The 18947-nt window shown below is 40.4% G+C and overlaps 1 long non-coding RNA gene across 1 annotated transcript; it reads right to left on the bottom strand.

Moving 5' to 3' along the window:
- Positions 1–224: 224 nt before the first annotated feature.
- LOC127663604 (uncharacterized) lies at positions 225–1425 on the bottom strand. Its single transcript, XR_007973001.1, has 2 exons — positions 1299–1425; positions 225–477 (listed from the first exon to the last, which is right to left on the bottom strand). It is a non-coding gene; the product is annotated as an uncharacterized LOC127663604 (long non-coding RNA).
- Positions 1426–18947: the final 17522 nt, after the last annotated feature.

An 18947-nucleotide genomic window follows, 5' to 3' on the forward strand; every position in this document is an offset into this window, starting at 1 on the left:
TGACAATATGGAAGAATTTGGGTAGATAAATCCCTACCTTTCATTTATTGAGCAGTACATAGAATGCCCATTTTTGGAACTTTGGAAGAAACAAATACTAACATGAATCTGTCACAGGAATACAGGTGCCTAAGTAACAGAGGTGAAGGAGAATACTGAAAATGCCATTTTCCAAAGACTATGGAGAATCATGAATCAGACAAATTGGAGTCTAAGCAATAACATAATTTAATACCATTTATTAATATTAATAGATAAGAATGTGTAATACACAACATAAAATAAATATAGTGAGTGAAACTATGTAACAATATGGTTAAATATAAAACTGAAGTTGTTTCTCATAATAATCTCTTCTGCTGTGGTTAAGAGGGAGGTAGAAGGGAACATTGAAATAAAATGACCAGCAACTTCTTCAGTCATGAGGAAATTTCCATTGTGAAAAGATATATGTTGAAGTTGTTTCATTTTCCCCTGCTAAAGGAAACATAAAAATTTCATTGTACAAACATTCTCAGATGATAGATTCACCCCATTTCAGATAAGACTCGTTTTTCAGTATATTTTATGAACAAAGAATCTACACAAAGAATTACTTGAGTTAACACTATATCTGAATTTGAATAATATTGCAGGTTAAGATTCTCACATATGTGTTGTGGTAGATCCCATGCAAATTAATATTTATACCAAATGCTAGGCATTTGGCAAGATCATCTCTCAGACATCATTGTTTTTGTACAAGGATAGCACAGCTTGCTGTCACATGGTTTAATCTTGTAGTAAGTAAGTTTAGGGCATTTTTAAATCAAATAATTGTTTCTAAGTGAACTTTTTTAAAAATAATTTCATATCTAAGTTATTCTAAATGACTTATGGACCATGGGAAGAAAAGGATAGAAATATAGCAAGTAATATTCTGGAATTCTTACAGGGTTTAAACAAAGAATTCCCTTATCATACATGTATGTATGTATGTATGTATGTATGTACATATGTATGTCTGTATGCTTACCTATGTATATATACATATAACCACATAATTTAAGTGTTGTTTAAAATATTTTCCAATGCTTTAATACCATGATATGCTAAAATGCTGTTCTGATATTTACACATTTATGAAATCAAGGAATGATATTATTGTTCGTTCCCTGTGATAATTAATTAAAAGTTCTCTTAACTTGTAGGACCTTCCACCTGAGGAGCATCAGATGAAATCTTTACTTCTGTAGTATGAGCATCTGTGGTTTCCCACTGTGGCCATTCATGTTTTTTTATCATAACAAGTGACTTACCAGCAGTATTTACTGATGTCTTTATGTCATCTGACCTCTTTTGGTTATGGTCACAACGATATTGTTATTCTATCCAAATATATCTACACAGTTGTCAATCATGATATGTATGATAGATATCTGTAACACCACATGGCCAAAAAAAGATTGGATAATAAAAAATTGGTATCCAAAATGATAAGGAAAGTAGCAGTAACTACAAGCAGATATGAAACTGTGAAATGAAGTCTATGTCTGAAATGGAGACTCTAAGTTCTTTGCAACTAACTTAACCTAGTTAAAATTTCATATATATTGCAAAGAATGGGGAAACTACTAAAGCAATGTAACATTTCAGAACTGATATGCTGCCATAATGACTGGTGAATCACAGCAATGACTTCCAAGGTTTCTTGAATTGGTGATTTTTTTGCAGGGGTTTGGGGACAGAGGCAAAGTTTTATTTTGATGCTTTGAATGGGGTGGCCGTGTAACTGCAGGCATCACAATATATGACACCATCTTTGTGACAACTTTTGGGTGGTTGAAGTGGCTTGGCCTCCTCATAGGAGGTTTGTCATTGATTAAATTTAAGGTCACAGAAGGCAGGTGCCATTTGCAGTGTACTCTCTGTGCTTTGTGTTTGCTGCCTAAGATGAGAGCCACCAGCTCTCTGCTTCCTGTTGGTTGTCCTACCTTCCTGCAGCTATGCTCCTCTGTCATGACTGTGAAGGACATTAATCTCTCTGGATATCTAATTCCCAAATAAGTATTTCATTCTATGAGCTGCTTTAATCTCAGTGCTTTATTAAAGCAATAGAAAATGAATAAGACAAGTTGGTGAGAAGAGGAATTTTAGTTGAGAAACTGTAACACCAGATTGGCCGATTGTCTAGAGAAGTCTATGGGATATTGTCCTGATTAACAATGGAGTTTGTAAGGACAAGATCTGCAGGATGGTGCCACCCTTGAGCTATATTGAGATAAAGGAAGGTATGAGGTGCAGGTCATGAGCCAGCACTCCTACACAGCCTCTGCTTCAGTTCTTTCCTCTAGATTCCTGCATTGCTTCAGTTTGGGCCCTGACATTCCTCAGTAGTTAACTGTAACAAGGAGTATATTGTGAAGTGTTAACCTGTCCTCTGTACGTTGCTTTTCATCAGTGTTTTATCATAGCAACAGTAATAAATTAAGACACTTTCTAAATTTAGGAACCTATTTCTTGGCCTATCTTCCTCTTTTTTGAGTAATACTAGTATGACTTTCTTCCTGTGGACGTTATTTCTGGAAGCTAGTTGTTAAAGAGAATCCTAGCTTTCTTTTCTTCTTTTGTTATTGTCTTTTTTGGGTTGTCTAACTTTTTTCCTTTTCAAAACATATGGTATTTATTGATTCTCTGTGAATTTCCATCGTGCCACCCAGTAACACTCCTTTTCTAGTCTGACCACATCTACTCTTTCCCCTGGAAACTTCCACCCAAAATTAAAAATTAAATATAAATTAAGTAATGTTTTAAATTAAAATTAAACCGATAGAAGAAGGGGTTTTGAGGATGGGACTTAGAGGAGGGTACTGCAATCAGTCTGCTGCCCGGGCATGCGCAGTCTGCCTAGAATCTTGCTTTCCACATATACTTTCATTTTAACGTCTCATTGAGGTTATGCTTTAAACAAATATGGACTAGAGATGCAATTTTACACATTTAGGCAGATAGGAAGTTTACATAGCAAAGATATTACCAGAATTATTTCATATGTATACCAGTACCCTAAAAGTGACAGAGTCCTAAGTAGAAAGTCCCAGAGGATGAGAAAGATAGTAAACGTAAAGATGTAAAATATACAGTGCTTTCCTTGTCCTGTGCCTCCTTTCTTCTCGGATATAATCCAGTGGCCATGAGCATCTTCTGGAAGCTGAGCAAGAGGCACGCAGTCTTATGCACTGCCCCATACCTGGGTCTTCTGGATTTCAGCAGAGAGCCTTTCAGGAAAGAGCCTCATTCTTATACTAGAAGATTGTCACTGGGCAAGGCAGAGAGAGGCCTTCACTGTCAGCAGGTCTAGACAGCTACTTGTCTCTCTCAGTGGCCTGGAGGAATATCCAGAAATGTCTCATAGAAGCCTCCAAATGAGTAGCTCCTAATTCTGGTAACTCTCCTTGCAAGTTTCATAAAATACCTTCTCTTGGTGTTGCACCGCAGCCAGATTCCACTTCTCAGGGAAGTATGCACAGGTGACATTTGACATCAGGTTCCCAGAAACTTTTCCATGGAGGACAAAGGACTAACTGCCTCTAGATAGAGAGGAGACAGAGGTGATGCATAGGAAAATGGAGATTATAAAGGTAAAATGGAGAACACTCCTCACATATTCTCTCTACCTCTCTAGCCACGCAGATTTATATTCTCCATTTTTTAAGAATAACACACACACACACACACACATGAAAATCAAAACAAACAAAAAACAATAATATAAACAACGTTTTAAAAAATGAAGGAAAGTGTTCCCACAAAAATTCATGAATTCTATATTCTCTGGTTTTCTAATTCTGCGCAGCAAACCTGCCCTGAAATATAGATGCTATACTAAGTGAAACTCTATTGGAGAAAACTGATTTTCCCTATGCCAGCTTATGTCAATGGCAGATAATTTCTTAGTTACGGCGTGGGACCCATGTCTATGACCAGTTCAGACTCAGACATGGTGATAGAGTGCCCCAGGGATCTAGGTTCTAGCTATTTTAACTACCTGAAAGCTACCTAGTCTGACCATAACCCTCTCAGTGTTGGGGTGCCTGTGTGGGTCATGTGCATGACTCCACAGTCACTCTGATTTCATATGTGCATCAGTTTCTATTGTGTATGGAAGACACTGTTTCCTTAGAGTCAACAGTCAACACAGGTTCTTACAATGTTTCTGCCTCCTCTTTGTTGCAGAACCCTGAGCCGTGAGGGCTGCATCACTCCCTGCACAGTACTAGTCGTGAATCTCTTTGTCTGTTAACATCTTCTAAAAGAAGCTCCTCTGATGTGAATTGATCAAGGAACCAATCTATGGGGAGAACAATATGTCATTAGGATTGTCTTATTGTTATGTTCCTTAGCAGAATAAGAGCACTGTGCTTTCACAAGATTCCAGACCTATCTAGTCTCAGGTTCCTGGTCATCTCCAAAGGACAGAGGTGCCTATAAGGGGGACGGAAGGAGCTTTAACTTCTCTACCCCTGCGCAGCAGGGAAGTGCAGAGGCAGGCTCCTTGTGTCTCTTCACATTGACTATACTATTGGTGTCTTCAACAACAAGGATTCACCATCAGGTTATGAGCAGTGTGATGGTGGACATACTGTTTAAATGATAATTTACTGGGCTGTAAAGGCTTGTGAAAACAAAATTGCTTTTAGCTTGTATAATCCATGAGGATATTGTCCCTATCTTTTTTTTTTTTATTTGATATAATTTATTTACATTTCAAATGATTTCCCCTTTTCTAGCCCCCCCCACTCCCCGAAAGTCCCGTAAGCCCCCTTCTCTTCCCCTGTCCTCCCTCCCACCCCTTCCCAGTTCCCCGTTCTGGTTTTGCCAAATACTGTTTCACTGAGTCTTTCCAGAACCAGGGACCACTCCTGCTTTCTTCTTGTATCTCATTTGATGTGTGGATTATGTTTTGGGTATTCCAGTTTTCTAGGTTAATAACCACTTATTAGTGAGTGCATACCATGATTCACCTTTTGAGTCTGGGTTACCTCACTTAGTATGATGTTCTCTAGCTCCATCCATTTGCCTAAGAATTTCATGAATTCATTGTTTCTAATGGCTGAATAGTACTCCATTGTGTAGATATACCACATTTTTTGTATCCACTCTTCTGTTGAGGGATACCTGGGTTCTTTCCAGCATCTGGCAATTATAAATAGGGCTGCTATGAACATAGTAGAGCATGTATCCTTATTACATGGTGGGGAATCCTCTGGGTATATGCCCAGGAGTGGTATAGCAGGATCTTCTGGAAGTGAGGTGCCCAGTTTTCGGAGGAACCGCCAGACTGCTTTCCAGAGTGGTTGTACCAATTTGCAACCCCACCAGCAGTGGAGGAGTGTTCCTCTTTCTCCGCACCCTCTCCAACACCTGCTGTCTCCTGAATTTTTAATCTTAGCCATTCTGACTGGTGTAAGATGAAATCTTAGGGTTGTTTTGATTTGCATTTCCCTAATGACTAATGAAGTTGAGCATTTTTTAAGATGCTTCTCCGCCATCCGAAGTTCTTCAGGTGAGAATTCTTTGTTTAACTCTGTACCCCATTTTTTAATAGGGTTGTTCGGTTTTCTGGAGTCTAACTTCTTGAGTTCTTTATATATATTGGATATTAGCCCTCTATCTGATGTAGGATTGGTGAAGATCTTTTCCCAATTTGTTGGTCGCCGATCTGTCCTCTTGATGGTGTCCTTTGCCTTACAGAAACTCTGTAACCTTATGAGGTCCCATTTGTCAATTCTTGCTCTTAGAGCATACGCTATTGGTGTTCTGTTCAGAAACTTTCTCCCTGTACCGATGTCCTCAAGGGTCTTCCCCAGTTTCTTTTCTATTAGCTTCAGAGTGTCTGGCTTTATGTGGAGGTCCTTGATCCATTTGGATTTGAGCTTAGTACAAGGAGACAAGGATGGATCAATTCGCATTCTTCTGCATGCTGACCTCCAGTTGAACCAGCACCATTTGTTGAAAAGGCTATCTTTTTTCCATTGGATGTTTTCAGCCTCTTTGTCGAGGATCAAGTGGCCATAGGTGTGTGGGTTCATTTCTGGATCTTCAATCCTGTTCCATTGATCCTCCTGCCTGTCACTGTACCAATACCATGCAGTTTTTAACACTATTGCTCTGTAGTATTGCTTGAGGTCAGGGATACTGATTCCCCCAGATTTTCTTTTGTTGCTGAGAATAGTTTTAGCTATCCTGGGTTTTTTGTTGTTCCAGATGAATTTGATAATTGCTCTTTCTAACTCTGTGAAGAATTGAGTTGGGATTTTGATGGGTATTGCATTGAATCTGTATAGTGCTTTAGGCAAAATGGCCATTTTAACTATATTGATTCTACCGATCCATGAGCATGGGAGGTTTTCCCATTTTTTGAGGTCTTCTTCCATTTCCTTCTTCAGAGTCTTGAAGTTCTTGCCATACAGATCTTTCGCATGTTTGGTAAGAGTCACCCCAAGATACTTTATACTGTTTGTGGCTATTGTGAAGGGGGTCATTTCCCTAATTTCTTTCTCAGCCTGCTTATCCTTTGAGTATAGGAAGGCCACTGATTTGCTTGAGTTGATTTTGTAACCTGCCACTTTGCTGAAGTTGTTTATCAGCTGTAGGAGCTCTCTAGTGGAGTTCTTTGGGTCACTTAGGTAGACGATCATGTCGTCTGCAAATAATGATAGTTTGACTTCCTCCTTTCCAATTTGTATCCCTTTGACCTCCTTATGTTGTCGAATTGCCCGAGCTAGTACCTCAAGTACAATATTGAAAAGATAAGGAGAAAGGGGGCAGCCTTGTCTGGTCCCTGATTTCAGTGGGATTGCTTCAAGTTTCTCTCCGTTTAGTTTGATGCTGGCTACCGGTTTGCTGTATATTGCTTTTACTATGTTTAGGTATGGGCCTTGAATTCCTGTTCTCTCCAAGACTTTAAGCATGAAAGGATGCTGAATTTTGTCAAATGCTTTTTCAGCATCCAATGAAATGACCATGTGGTTTTGTTCTTTGAGTTTGTTTATGTAGTGGATTGTATTGATGGATTTCCGTATATTGAACCAACCCTGCATTCCCGGGATAAAGCCTACTTGATCATGGTGGATGATCGTTTTGATGTGTTCTTGGATTCGGTTGGCAAGAATTTTGTTGAGTATTTTTGCATCGATGTTCATAAGGAAAATTGGTCTGAAGTTCTCTTTCTTTGTTGGATCTTTGTGTGGCTTTGGTATCAGCGTAATTGTGGCTTCGTAGAAGGAATTGGGTAGTGTTCCTTCTGTTTCTATTTTGTGGAATAGTTTGAAGAGTATTGGTGTTAACTCTTCTTTGAAGGTCTGGTAGAATTCTGCACTGAAACCATCTGGTCCTGTGCTTTTTTTGGTTGGAAGACTTTCTATGACTCCTTCTATTTCTTTAGGCTTTATGGGACTGTTTAGATGGTCTAGTTGGTCCTGATTTAATTTTGGTATTTGGTATCTGTCAAGGAAATTGTCCATTTCCTCCAGATTCTCCAGTTGTGTTGAGTACAGGCTCTTGTAGTAGGATCTGATGATTTTTTGGATTTCCTCAGTTTCCGTTGTTATGTCTCCCTTTTCATTTCTAAGTTTGTTAATTTGGATACTTTCTCTGTGCCCTTTGGTCAGTCTGGCTAAGGGTTTATCTATCTTGTTGATTTTCTCAAAGAACCAGCTCCTAGTTTTGTTGATTTTTTGTATGGTTCTCTTTGTTTCTACTTGATTGATTTCGGCCCTGAGTTTGATGATTTCCTGCCTTCTACTCCTCCTGGGTGAAATAGCTTCTTTTTGTTCTAGGGCTTTCAGGTGTGTCATTAAGTTGGTAATGTATGCTCTCTCCATTTTCTTTTTGGAGGCACTCAGGGCTATGAGTTTTCCTCTTAGCACTGCTTTCATTGTGTCCCATAGATTTGGGTATGTTGTGTTTTCATTTTCATTGTGTTCTAAAAAGTCTTTAATTTCTTTCTTTATTTCTTCCTTGACCAAGGTATCATTGAGTAGAGTATTGTTCAATCTCCACGTGTTTGTGGGTTTTCTGTTGTTTCTGTTGCTATTGAAGACCACTTTTATTCCATAGTGATCAGATAGAAGGCATGGGATTAGTTCTATCTTTTTATATTTGTTGAGGTCTGTCTTGTGACCAATTATATGGTCGATTTTGGAGAAGGTACCATGAGGTGCTGAAAAAAAGGTATATTCTTTTGTTTTAGGATAGAATGTTCTATATATATCAGTTAAATCTAATTGGTCCAAAGCTTCAATTAGTTTCATTGTGTCCTTGTTTAGTTTCTGTTTTCCTGATCGGTCCATTGAGGAAAGTGCAGTGTTGAAGTCACCCACAATTATTGTGTTAGGTGCAATGTGTGCTTTGAGTTTTAATAAAGTTTCTTTTATGAAAGAGGGTGCCCTTGCATTTGGAGCATAGATGTTCAGGATTGAGAGTTCTTCTTGTTGTATTTTTCCTTTGACCAGCAAGAAGTGTCCCTCAGAGTCTCTTTTGATGACTTTGGGTTGAAAGTCAATTTTATCTGATATTAAAATGGCTACTCCAGCTTGTTTCCTGAGACCATTTGCTTGTAAAATTGTCTTCCAGCCTTTTACTCTAAGGTAGTGTTTGTCTTTGACCCTGAGGTGTGTTTCCTGTAAGCAGCAAAATGTAGGGTCCTGTTTACGTATCCAGTCAGTTAGTCTGTGTCTTTTTATTGGGGCATTGAGTCCATTGATGTTAAGAGATATTAAGGAATAGTGATTGTTACTTCCTATCATTTTTGACGTTATTTTTTAAATTTGATTGCTTAACTTATTTGGGTTTGATGAAAGGTTACTATCTTGCTTTTTTCAGGGTGGAGTTTCCCTCCTTGTATTGGTGTTGTCCTCCTATTATCCTTTTTAGGGCTGGGTTTGTGGATAGATATTGGGTGAACTTGGTTTTGTCGTGAAATATCTTAGTTTCTCCATCTATGGTGATTGAGAGTTTTGCTGGATATAGTAGTTTTGGTTGGCATTTGTGTTCTCTTAGAGTCTGCATGAGATCTGCCCAGGACCTTCTAGCCTTCATAGTCTCAGGTGAAAAGTCTGCTGTGATTCTGATAGGTCTTCCTTTATATGTTACTTGGCCTTTTTCTCTTCCTGCTGAAAAAGAGAGTTCCTGTGGACTAGAAAGCTTCAGTCTCAGAGGAAACTGTTACAGAGTAACAGTGCAAAGCTAGAAGGAGGGTTATCTGAGGTTTCTTGTGAGACAGTGCTTTAGAAAGGGTGGACACAACTTAAGTTAGTAATCTAAATAACAAGTACAAAGAACACACATCCATGGTGATTCGAAGAAAATGTCCTTTTATATAACCATGCATGCCACAGATAGATGGGTTGAAATCAATCCTGAGAATAATGATTTCACAGTTATCACTGTCCATTTTCATTTAAGAAATTTTCTCCAGATTTATTAGTCCTTTTGAAATGTATAAATGAAATGCATAGTCTTTCCCTATAGTCCCTATAGTCCTTATAGTCAGTGGAACATCATTTAAAAAATAAACTAATGATTTTTTTACATATATACAGATTCTTTTGACAACTGTTATTGTCAATATTTTCAAACTGGAGACTGCTATAAGCCCTTCAAATGTAAGATATTTAAAATTAAATATAGAAGAATATGTTACATGGGTATGAGCATACCTACAAATAATACACAGTAAAATTGGTCACTAAATGAACCTCCAGTAATGATTATTGGAAAGAAAATCCAAAAGCCCAAATACAGCTTATGCTCCTCAATATACAATATCCACAGAAATAAACCACAACAGAAATGGAAAATGGGTTGATAATGGGTTGAAATGGGTTGAAAATGGCTGTATCTGACTCTTGGTTAGGGGGTGTGAACTAGTTTTAAGAAAATAATCTACCACTGATAAAATACTTACTTTGAGATATATGTAAGTGATGCCAATAGCACCTTTTCTGCTACATTAATTACTGGTAAATTATACCTCCTTCAAGGGAGGATGTCATCAAACCACAAGTTTTTATATGCTTCAAATCTACCTAAAAATAAATGTAGTAAATAATAGAGCTTTGAATAAAGAATATCTAATATAAAGATTTAGAGAACTTGGTAATTTCAAGTACTGTTTCAATGTACTTGGGATTTAAAGAGTTTCTACCAAATTCAGCTGTAGATGAGGGTATTGTAAAGTTTTGGAAATTCATATTTTCCTAACATCTCAACCACAACATACCCCTATAGAAGCGGTAAACACCCTGCCTGGACAGCTTTCTTACACCAGAGTGAGAAGGTTAGTCTCTGCAGCAAGCGTTCCTTCATCTTCTCCTCTGCTGTGCTCCAGCGAGGATCAGTGTAGTCCCCTGGCGCCTTTTACTTGTGGATCTCTGCTGACACTACTTGCCTAAAGTCTGTACTTCTAGCTCCCTGTCTGCTCCGTCCATCCACCCCTGCATTCTCCTATCTCTCTCATTCTGAGGGCCACTCAGAAATAAGGAAGTCGTGACAGCCTTTACCCCTGAGTGCTTTGCTATCCATACCCCGTTCTCCCACAGTTATCTCAGCAATGTCTATGCACAGGAGTCCTGAGTCGTGCATTGCTTTTATCAGGTTCACAGTTTCAAACAGCAGGGAACCAATAAAATGTACTCAGTTTAGGTGTCCCTAATTCTTCCTCATGATTAGATTCAAACTATGAATTTTTATAGAAATATTAGGTCTCATGTCAGAAGGTGCATGATAATGAATTTTCCTGTTGTTGGTGACATTAATCTTATCTGTTTTGAAATGCTGACTCTCAGGTTGCTCCTAGCAAAGTAACAACTTTGCTATTTGTAACTAGTAAGCATCTTGTGGAGAAGTGCCTATGACTACAGACACCTTCCAGCAAACCTCAGATTTCTCCTAAAGTAAGGGTCAAAAAATTATTTCATAATGGTATTTTTTATATATTTATTGTCTTGCCTTGTACTTTAATTTAAAATCTTTAACTTTCTTTTCTTTTTTTTTCTACATGGGCTCATCCTATAGCCCAGTCTAACCTAGAAATGTGTGTAGTATAGCTGAAACACTTGTGAGCAAAAGAATGTAAAACACAACTACTATACAATATAAAAATATGATTTATCTAATGATGTTGGTCAGAGTTCAACAGCCAAAATATTACTATAAAATTGTTGTGTGTGTGTGTGTGTGTGTGTGTGTGTGTACTGAGAGGCCAGAAAATAATATGAGATCCCTCAGAGCTGGAGTTCCAGGCATTTTCAAGATACTCAGCTTGTTACCTGGTGCTAGAATCAGAATTCTAGTTGTCATGGTAGATTAGTAAGCCCTTTTAGCAACTGAATTATCTTTCCAGCCCAATAAAAATGTTACTGAAGCAAAAGATGAGAAGCAGCATAACTAGAAAAGAAAGAGGATAGGAAAATGACTTATTTGAGATGTAATGCTGGATGAAATTTATTTCAGTAAATAGCTAAGGTAATGCAAGTGTATAGCTCATTCAGTATGTTTATCTGCTGTGTATATAATATTGAGTACAAAGCAAGAACAGGGCCACATCCAGTCTATTGTTATATTTTTAAGGTTGACAGTATATTTTAAAAATTAAACTATCAATGCATTCCTTCCCCATTATCCTTTCCTCCCTTCAGCTTCTACTATACCCACCTCAAAGGGACTAGTCTTCTTTAAATGTGATTATCACACACACACAATTTAAATTTCTTTGGGTTTTGTTGTTGTTTGTGTATTTGCTGGTGCACACCTTTAATTGAAGCATTCACGAGAAAGAGTCAGGTAGATCTCATGTCAGTCAAGTTCACATACTGAAGTTTAAACTACTCAGGGCTACACAGTGAGAACCTGTTTCAAAAAAAAATACACACACACACACACACAATAATTTAATATAATGTAGTTTATTTGTTTGTAGCATGTGGGATGGGAGAGGCACACATGAGGAATTAAGATGTCAAGTCGTAGGAGTCTGTTCCATCCAGCTACCTCGTGGGATTCCAGGGCCAAACACAGTTACTCTGGCCTGCTTTGAAATGCCTTTTCCTGCCAAGGCTTGCTAGTCATAAAGCACTTTTTTCTTGAAGAATTTCTTTTGTTTTTTTCCATTTTTATTTAAGTTCCAAGTAAGGTTAGCCCAGAATCCCTAAATACCCAAGGCACAAATCACATAACAAATGACTCCCATGAAGAAGTATGGAGAGGGTCCTGATCCTGGAAAGGATTGATCTAGCATTGGAGGGGAATATAAGAACAGAGTTAAAGGAGGGAGGTAATTGGAGAATGGGTGGAGAGAAGAAGGTTTATGGGACATATGGTGAGGAGGGATCCTGGAAAGGGGAAATCATTTGGAATGTAAACAAAGAATGTAGAAAATAAAAATATTAAGAGAGAGAGAAGAAAGAGAAAGAGAGAGAGAGAGAGAGAGAGAGAGAGAGAGAGAGAGAGAGAGAGAGAGAGAGAGAGAGAATCTCTTATAAGCATCACCTGACACTAAAAAAACCTATGGCCAATGAGCTGAGGTAGGAAATCGGAGGTGGGGCACAGGCAGGAGAAGAGAGGATTCTGGGAAATAGTGAGACAATGAAGAGAGATTCAAGAGACACACTGGGAGAGATGCTGAAGGAAGACAGTAAGGAAGAAGCAGTCAGGGACTGAAGGAGCTGTAACTAACCAGCAGGTAGATGAATTCAGGATAAAGGGAGATTCGCCAGGGAACACTGTGGAGGCCCAAAGCATGAGATCTGAGCAGAGCTTGAGGAGATGTACATAAGCCAGCAGGTGGCTGAACTCAGGATAGAATAAAGAAGGTTAGCACCAGGCTTGGACATACGAGGCTGAGGACCGGTAAGTAACTGTGTGGTAGAGAGAATAGTTTCATTGGGTTACATAAGTTATGAGTTAGTAAGGAAATGAACTAAAGCTTACAGCCTAGGAATCTATTAATAAATGATTAGTTTCAAAGTCATCATTGTGGGAGCAGGGGCTAGGAGGAAAAATTGAATTTTTTAATCATTTCTGTATTATTGTTAAATTTCAAAACTGTTGGAGGAGCTGACAAGATGGTTCAGCTGGTAAATTAGGCATTTGTCACCAAGTTTGATGACTTGAATTTAATCCTGGCAGGGATTAAAGTAATCTAATATTTTCTAAACCCCTCCCCCCAAAAGAATAGATTGCATTGGATTTGAGGTATGCAGTCTCAGAATTGATTGTTTTTTATACCCTTGTGGCTCTGGGCCGATCTCTATCACCCCAAACCATTAAGAAGCTTTTATCTAACTAGTAGTTTAGCCTGCTTAGGGCTAAGAAGCAAAGAAGAGGGCCTCCTCTCCGCCTGTGCCTGGCCGATCCCCACTCCTGGGCTGAAAGCTCTCTTGAGGCCAGTGAAACCAAGAATTGGGGCGCAGGGGTGGAGGGAGTAACTTCAGAGAGTTCTCAGAGAGTTCAGAGCTAGAGTGGCTCTGGAAGCTTAGCACCACCTTAGACCATTCTCTGATCTTCCCCTGACTCGCAGGATAATGACTGAGAAACCAAGTGGACTCAGAACAGGGGCTTGAGACCTATTATTGACTTCAGCTACCTCAGGTTCTGAAGGATCGCCCTGGGACAACTTTGCCTTGGGTGCAGATCACAGGGTCCAGGGACTTTGACCTCAGCCAAAAAGTGAAAGAGCGCTAAGAACAACCCTGGGAGGCCTGGGAACTTTCCTACCTCAGTCAGGAAGGGCAGGAAGGAGAGCCTGGTGCACATGCTGAAGCCTGCAAGGACCGGTCCTTCCCAGTCTTTGTGCCCTGCTGCTTTCCAGCCTGGCAGTGGGGTTGCCAATATCAATGTGACCTGAGCCAGGTAGCTCTTAGGGCCTCTCTCTCCTCAGATTTACCCTTGGTCTGTGTCATCTCTGGAGGTCCCAGCTCAGTTGTAGCTACTCAGGACTCTCCTGCTTATATTGGGATTAGTGTTCATTCCTTGTTAAGATGATATTTTTTTCTTTTTTCTCTGGGGGGTGTTGTTTGTGTTTATGTGTGAGGAACTGTTGACTGGCTGTGCACAGGAATGGAACGCTGGTGCCCATAGACTGCAGCCTGCTCCATCTTCCCTAGCTGTGCCTGAGGCAGCTTGCTGGGGATTCTGGCTTCTGAGAGAACAGGTGTCTCCCCCCCCCCCCTCGCTCTATACTTGTTCCTGTTCTTTGACATAATTTTAGTGAAGCTGAAAGCACAGTTCAGTAATAGATTCCTACCTAGTTGTGTAGGAGTCTGCAGAGTTAGGACTTGTTTATTCTTGGCAGGAAGGCTACTCCTGTGGGCTGGGAAAAGAATACAATGAAACATTCTTCTGGTAGTCTCTCAAGGCCTGCTTAAGCACTGCAAAAGCATCCAAGAAAATCTACTGAGAGTGTTTAAGTATAAAATGGACCTAAAACATAATGAAATTTGCCTTACTTTTATCAGAGTTTTGGGTCAAAGCACAAAATAAAACTTAGGGAGAATCCACTTGAGTGCTGGGAGCTCTGTAGCAGCATGGGAGTGAGGGACCACAGCAGGTGTGGTGGCTTGGGGTTCAGGTACAGGTGTGAGGCCATATGATTTCCCCATTGCTCACTCCCCATTGATCACCCCAGTAAAATTATGCTCTCATCCCACAGATTTACAAAGAAGAGCACTCCCATTTGTCCTGGAGCCTTTCAGGATGGGGAGCATTGCCCACATCTGGTGCTTCAGGATGCCACCTCCAGCTATGAGCTTCACAGGAGTCCTTGCCTGCATGCTAACTCCCTGTGTAGGGGTTGTGGCCAGAGCTGCCGCCAAACCTCCTAACACAGAACTGTGGATTGTGAGGAGGATGGTAAGTGAGGGCTGACTCAAGGAACCTGCCATTGGGTTTGGGTATGTGGGGCCATGGTGGCGGCCAACAGAACTTTGGGAACAGCAAATCCCATGGGTGAGGATGTGTCTTAGGTTGACCAGCAGCACTGATTTCCCCCTCTAATCCACAGACTGCTATGTGGCAGTTTATGAGGTGTCAGGAGCCTCAGAGCCACTACTCAAGTGGTTCTCCGTGACTGTAGTCCCCGGGGCTCCTCAGCTGAAGGTTTCTACAGCTTCTTTGATCATTCAATTCCTAGATGAAAGACCTAAAAATTTCATATTAATAAAAAGGCTTACTGAGCACTAGAGCTGGGCAGAAATCTACCCTCTCTGCTGTTATGTTGACCTCTCTGCCAATAATCCCACAATATGATTTGTCATATTCATCTAGGCTGCTCTTACTCCACCTGGCCAGCCCTCATGGCCATGTTTTCAAGATTCCTAACCCATGATCTCTTCTCTTCTCTCTACCTTCTTCTCTTTCCCCTTGTAGTATTGCCTCAGACCACAAAGATAATAGTATTGTTGTTCTTGCCTGAAGACAGACTCACTTACATTGTGAATCAATATACCATCCTATACTATCACAGCTTTTTTCTAAATGTTCTTGAATTTTAGCAGAATGGTTATTGGCCAAGGTAACTTCAGCCCACAATGCATGTTTTATTCCCCTATTGGTTGTCAACTTGTTCAGATGCCTCTATTAAAATATGAATTTCAGATTAAGTTTACTCAGCTTCTAGTGTAGTGTTTTGTCACTTAGAGAGTCATTAGGTAGCTCAGTATAATTTTTTATTGACATCTTTCTGCATTTTTTCATATGCAGTCCCATTTGCATATGAGAATTGTGTATGCCTCTTAACAAAACCCTTTACAGCTTGTGAATTTTTGCACATGTTTCAAATTGAGCATGGAGAATTCCTAAAACTTAAAATATACAGCAAGAAGAAAAGGGTAAAGATGATCTTTTAAAACCTCAAGAGTGATCATAACGTTTTTTTAAAAAAGTCCCTTGCCTTTTTTTTGTATGTATAGGAGGCATCACATCTCTCCTGAAACTGTCAGAAAGCCAAGTCATTTTCCTCTACCACTAGATAGATACCTCACATACACTCATTTATTTTCTTGTTTGGAATCATCCACTTCCAGAGATCCTAGTTACGAAACACTTAAGGAGTTAATAGCTGACACTTCAATGGGCTATATTAGTTTGCTAATTTTAGACAAAGAATTACTAGAAGAAAAAGGGTTTAAAGAGCACCCTGTATCATCTTATGGTTCTGTGGGTCAGAAGTCCATACAGATGAGTGGGTTCTTGACTTAAGATCTGAAACCCAGTGCCAGTATGGGAGGGCTGGGGAGAAAGCCACTTCTAAATTGTTTCTGGTTGTAGACAGTGACTGAACTTTTTCATGCAGCTATAGGGCAGAAACCTTGTTGACTGTTGATCAGAGCTCACACTCAGCATGAAGAGCCTTCTCTCAAGGCCTTCTTTGCAGCTCATCATCTTCAAAGTCAGCAAGGGCACTCTAAATCAGTCCCATGCTTCAAATTTCTCTGACCTCTCTCTAGCTGTCACCAGCCATAAAGAACACTCTGCTTTTAGAGGAATGTAATGAGATTGAGCCCAAGCACATGGCCTCTCTTTTGATTATCTCAACGTCAAGTCATTATTATTTTTAATCACATCTTCAAAAATTCCTTTAACAATAACATTATATGATCATGGGTTGAAAATATGATAAAAATCCAAGACTTAATTAAACGTGACTCTCATCAGATAAAAATTTGCGGCACTGATTACCAGCTGGACATGCACAAAGCCAAAACTAGAAGAGAGACAACTCAGGGAGCGGCACATCTCAGCCTCAGCACTGTTGGCATATGTGTCCAGATGCTGGAATGGGTTCCTCCCCCAGAGGGTCCCTAACACTTGCTTATGGGATCCATTATCATTATTTTGACATTATTTTTTAAAATAATATTTATTTATTTATTTTATGTGAGTACACTGTAGCTATCTTCAGACACACAAGAAGAGGGATCAGATTTCCTTATAGATGGTTGTGAGTCCCCATGTGGTTGATGGGAATTGAACTCAGGACCTCTGGAAGAGCAGTCAGTGCTCTTAACCTCTGAGCCATCTCTCCAGCCCCTATTTTGAAATTATTTTCTTTTTTTAAAGATTTATTTATTTTGTGTATGTGAGTACACTGTTGCTGTCTTCAGACACAGAGAAGAGGGCATCAGACCCCATTACAGATTATTGTGAGCCACCAGGTGGTTGCTGGGAACTGAACTCAGGAACTTTGGAAGACCAGTCAGTGCTCTTAACCATTGAGCTATCTCTCCAGCCCTGTATTTTGGAATTCTTAACACTCTGCTCACACAGCCATGTAAGAAAATACTTCTGTGTCAGAGATGAAAACAAGACTTGAAGGGATCAGTGAGCATCCCCTAAGGCCACTCAGCTCCATGGGAATGGAAATAAGGCTATGTGTCCATGGCCAACCATCCATCCATGTCCCTAGAATCCTGCACGGGCTCCTGAACCTGCCATGTGATGTGTCACCAGAGTGCATCTCACAGTTCTGAAGGAGTCTGGAGCTGAAGTGTGAGGAGGGTCTTGTTCCCTTGGAGCATTGCAGAGCAGACTTCCCTTGCCTCTAGCATCTCCTTGTGGTTTCTGTCCACCCTTCCCATACTCTGACTTGTAGATGTCTCACTCCAGTCTCTCTGCTCAAACATCCTATGGACACATCTGAGTCTTCAAATGGCCTTAATGAGGACTCCAGTCATGGGTTTGGGACCTGTCCCAGCAGCACTGCACAACCTCATCTCAAGTCCCTACATCTGCAAAGGCACTGCTTGCAAAGGAATCCACATGAGCATGAACTGGGGTGGGGGGTGGGGGGGAGGGCACTATTTGATCCACTGCAGTCATTGGGCCATACTGCCTCCTTCAAGGGATATGACTGCTCTGAGGAACTCTTTGGTCCAGGAAACCATGAAAAAAAAAATCATCTTTTGATATGGCATGACTGAAGATATATTACCATTTGGATATTGATCAAGCCAGCTCATAAAAATGACAGTTGTCTTTTACCTGCTCAAACAGGAAGCAAAAATTCATCCTTAACTGATCTGTGCACCTTGCACATTCCATGCAAATATCTTTTTAGAACTAAATATTGTTTGTCAGGTTATATATTACAGAATGACATACCAATAAGGCAGCTCTGATAAGTTCACCATCATGAACTGACCTGCTGCTCCAGCTCCTTGCCTGATCTTGACTCATACTGATGCTGTTTCCAGAGATTTGCACACTTCTCCTATCATTGCTCAATGTCTGTCCCAAAGCTTCTCTCCATTGAAGATGCCCACAGTTCAGTGCCATCAAAGGCCACAGTGTGGTAGTGGCTGTACTGGGGTATCCTCAGACCACACAGATAGAACCAGAGGAGGGACAGCTCTACAGAGAAGCCCTCCCTGCCAGAAGCTTAGCCCTGACTCCTGGCAGGCTCCAAAAGCCCAGGCTGGCAATCCACTTGCCACTCTCCCAGCTCCAGCTCTCCCTGGGTAAAACCATCAAGAATCGACTCGTGCACCATGCTGCCCTCTTGTGGCCACCAGGAGTCTACACACAGACAATCTGGGCAAGCAATAAGCCAGAGGCTTTCAAGTTTGTTTACTGCAACCTCAGACAGGGATGCCCAAGGAACACTTAGGAGAGGCACTTGTCCATGTACAAAGCAGCCCCCAGATACGCACGCACGCACAACACAATTTACTGCTTCAGGAAGCCTGTATTAGGACTCTGAGTCTCCTTTCTCTCTCCAGAAAAAATCACGAATCTTTCCTGCCACTGCAATCCCTGAGCCTCAGGTGCAGACATCAAAGGGCATTGGGAGGAGACCTAGGGCAGCAAGTCTCCAGCATCCCTGTCTGCTTTGTGCTCCTAGCTCACTGGGCGGGGACATATCAGTTCATCTGTCCGTCAAGTTCTTCCTCTGAAAAAACTGATCTAGC

Source organism: Apodemus sylvaticus, chromosome 13 (assembly GCF_947179515.1).
Source record: "Apodemus sylvaticus chromosome 13, mApoSyl1.1, whole genome shotgun sequence".
Classification (NCBI taxonomy): domain Eukaryota; kingdom Metazoa; phylum Chordata; class Mammalia; order Rodentia; family Muridae; genus Apodemus; species Apodemus sylvaticus.